The sequence below is a fragment of the Gavialis gangeticus genome, unplaced genomic scaffold (assembly GCF_001723915.1).
Source record: "Gavialis gangeticus isolate Ggan-Ray unplaced genomic scaffold, GavGan_comp1, whole genome shotgun sequence".
NCBI lineage: Eukaryota > Metazoa > Chordata > Crocodylia > Gavialidae > Gavialis > Gavialis gangeticus.
Window position 1 is genome coordinate 56,399,930 of NW_017728994.1, and position 3,881 is coordinate 56,403,810.

At 46.1% G+C, this 3,881-nt stretch overlaps 1 protein-coding gene across 3 annotated transcripts in view; it reads right to left on the minus strand.

The window, feature by feature from the left end:
• CCDC186 (coiled-coil domain containing 186) overlaps positions 1-3,878 on the minus strand; it is a 59,118-nt gene extending 55,240 nt beyond the window's left edge. For all 3 annotated transcript variants that reach the window (XR_002094921.1, XM_019502859.1, XM_019502857.1), the window contains exon 1: positions 3,818-3,878. The gene's annotated coding sequence lies outside the window, so the exon portion shown is untranslated. The remainder of the gene's footprint in view (positions 1-3,817) is intronic.
• Positions 3,879-3,881: the final 3 nt, after the last annotated feature.

Consider the following 3,881-nt stretch of genomic DNA (forward strand, 5'->3'; position numbering starts at 1 on the left):
GGGGGGGACAGCAGGAAATAGGGGATACAATGTTTACCAGGGCACCTATAGGGATAACTAGAAACAATGGCCACAAACTGAAGGGGAGCAAATTTAGATTAGACATCAGGAAAAAATTCTTCACTGTGAAGGTTGCCAAAATATGGAATATGCTCCCAAGGGAGGTGGTGCTGTCCCCTTCCTTGGAGGTATTTAAGGGGAGATTGGACAAACACCTGGCTGAGGTCATCTGAACCCAGCACTCTTTCCTACTCAGGGCAGGGGGTTGGACTTGATGATCTAATAGGTTCCTTCCCACCCTAAAATCTATTAAATCTATGCAATCAATAGCAAACACAGAAAATATTGCGGTGACGATGGCACCAGAAAGCAACAAGCTTTTGGACAGTGGAAGCAAGCTGATAGTAAGCAAGAACCAAAGAGAGTTTACCACATATTCTCAACTGGCTTCTCAAGGTGATTTAATCTGGCTCCTTCAAGCTAAATGAGTTTACTACAATCAACAAGCTCCCTGACATTACCTCTGCTTCGTAAAATAAATTAAACATTACCAAAGAGTTGCCTGTGCCTTGGCACTAAGTGTTTCTTTAGCAGTATAATTTTCTAGTGTTCTCGCCAATCATCCTGTTGGGAAAATTATGTTCCGTCAGTCTAAAGTCCCTTTGCAGGCTGTTCCCTTAGCTTCTCCTTATGAAAACCAAGAACAAAACCCACTGTAATAATTCTGGTGAAGAATAGTTGTTGAAATCCAGATTATGAGGAATCATTCTCAAGACATCATGAGAAGAATAAAAAGAAATCCCTAAAATCACTCAGCTCCCAATGAATATCAGAATGGTTCGTAAATCTGTAAAAAATATAACTAGATATGAATGAAAGAGAGAAAATAAGCTAACTATTAATACACCATATTTATTGTAGACATGACTAAGGCACTTGAGAAAATTATCAAAACATTAAAATGTCTAAACAAGACAGAAAGAGATCAGATCACTTCAAAGAGGAGATCAGACTTCTTTGTATATACGACAACATCTTCATGACAAAAACTGTCTCACTCTTCATTCTCTCCGAGTGCTTGGGCTAAGGCTAATACTCCTAAACCTAACTGTGCAACATCCCTGTGGCAACCTCAGCAGTTACTTAAATATATAGGTAACAGAGGGAAAAGTATTTGTGATTTATCAGAATAGGAAGCTGGAAATACAAAGATGCACTACACTGACCTACTAGCTTCCATTCAAAGATATATGAATAGGAGTTTGAGAATCTCTGCCATTAAAATAAAAATAAAAAAAAATAAAAAATCACTTTTGCCCCCATCATGCACTGTACCCAGGCTGGCTGGTTTGCTCATACCTTCATACTGCTTTGCAGCACTCAGCCCGATTGCCAGAATGCAGTCAACTATCACCCAGTCAGCTCCATGACATTGTTTTGGAATAGTCTAAAGACACTGCTCTCTGCATTCAGAACAAATATGTTATACAACAATTGTTCTGTGCACAAAACAAGATTAGATTATGGATCTAAGCCCTAGGTACATGGGAACAGTGCTTGTGTGAAACATACACATAGTTACAGATGAAATGATATCAAGTATTGCTTGGTCAGTACAAAAATATGTTTAAAATACATGGTTTCAAGTAGACTCTTACCTAGGACAGTACAGAGTTTGGTTTTCCCAAGACAAGTAATATGGTACTAGTTTCACTATTTAGTTACTGCAGCTTTAAGCAGAATAATGCCAGATGTACACAAGCTTTATCTCTAATCTCTCCCTTGTTATTCCACTTCTGTCCTTCTGCCAGCAGAAGGATTTCTTGAAATACAGTAAAAAGTAAGGATCATTGCTTGGTCTTGCTCAGAAGGACAAGGCGCCTTTAACATTTGATCCCATCTACAAAGGAAAGCCAAAAAGCACTGGAACCATCAGGGAACTTTTGGGTTTTGAACAGGGATGGTGATGTCAGCTGTGCATGAAAGCTGTGAAACAGTTTTCTAACATGTGTAACTTGGCATTGCTCCCTGACCAGGACAGACAAGGCCTCACTGAGCTGTAAGTGGTAAGCTGGTGCAAACAGAGAGCTTATGGACAGAGAAGCAAGTCTCTAGGACCGCGCCCCATTTCTGTCCCGAAGTGCAAAGATCAGCATTATCTTCAAAGGAGACTCAGCCCAAAGGAACTGGGGAACAAGATTTGCTCGTTCTTTCCCTGTAAGTTTCTTTCCCTACATCACAACTTCCTTGTGCCCTTCCTTGCCTTGGCATATCTTATATTTATTGCTTTGTGGCATCATTGGGTTTTTCCCACTTCACCTCACAGAAGTCTTTACAATATGGTTAGATGAGACCCAGACAGGGAAACTTCGCAGGTCAACTCCAAGGCACAAGTGAAGGTTTAGGCTTTAGCTAGTAGGACTTGATTTCTTCCATTCAAAAGGCAAAAAATCAATGAGTAACCAAAACAGATTAGTGTTTAGTTGATCTGGTTCCCAGGTTAGCATACACGTAATAGCAAAGGGGACCAAGTCAAAGTTACCAGGGGAAAAGCCTGCACTAACTAGGAGTTGGCTTATGGCCCACCTAAGCTTTATAAAGTGCTTGAGAGTAATGTTTAAGCTCTAAGCCCTCGCACATCAAAAACAGAAAAACAGCAGACCCATAATCCTCCATTAGTACAGCTGCAACAAGATAGAAAAAAAACCTTTTATTTTTCTAAACCAAGTCAAACTTCTTCCAGCTGAACCTATGTAGACCCTGCAAAGTTTCACCTTCTTTGGCAACCTGGGTTTCATTCACATAACCTGACTACCGGCACTTTAGCCATCACATCACCCAACTGTGCCTGGAGCTGGCCTAGATAACGCCCGCGAGCAAGTTCACAAGCTCTCCACCACTGCTATCACAGAAGCATTGCAGGAGGAGCGCACTATAAAGGAAGTCCGGGATTTAAAGCCAAAGCCCCGATCCATTAAAACTTAAGCCCCGGCTATTAGAACTGGGCACAGAAGGACTGGTGACAACACCACAGCACCCCAACGCCCTTACAACCGAGGTTGACACTATGGGTGTAAACAGCCCCAAAACACGTTCCCAAAGGAGTTTCCAAGGCACGCAAAGCCCCGGAGCTCGTGCTGCTATCGCACCCAGCACCAGCGCTGCTGAACTGTGCTCTCATTTCGTGAAACAGGCGCGCCTGAAGGATCATGCGAAGAGCCAGGAGAGCAGATGAAGCCAAAAAGCATCACTCCCAAAACTAGCCCCATCCAGCAATCACGCGGTGTGTCTGCGACAGCCCCCGGGGAACGGACAGTATTTCACCGGCGTGTCAGAATCACACTCGGGCGCCAGCACTCGCAGCGGAGGCGATGTCTTTTCCGGGGAAAAAAAATAATAATAATGTCTTCCACTGCAAGCTTTCGGGTGCCGGCACCCTTCACCAGGCACCGCCAGATCTGAGGGCCGGAAGGGAGCTTGCGAGACACCGGGACGGTTTCCTTGCCCCTTGGGTGCAATTTCGCATCGATCCCCCCCACCCCGATCACCTCAAATCTTCCCGGGCTCGTTTCTCAGCGCCTTGCGCCAGCCGTCAGCAAGACAACGGCCATTTAACCCGCTCCTGAGCGTCACCGCTGGGCGGGGACCTGCGCCGAGGGTGCCCCCGCACTCAGCGAGTCCCGGGCGGGTGGGACACCTCACAGGGGCACCGGGGGGGAAGGGTGCAGTGTTTCCCCTCAAACTGACCGGGCCTCGGGCGGGGGTGGGGGCAGGGAGAGGAGCCCCCCCCCCCGGCTGCCGCCCCGCGCGCTCCTACCTGGGCCGAGGCCGCGCCGCCATAGCCGCGGGCTGACACCTCCGCCAAGATGGCGGCCGGGGGC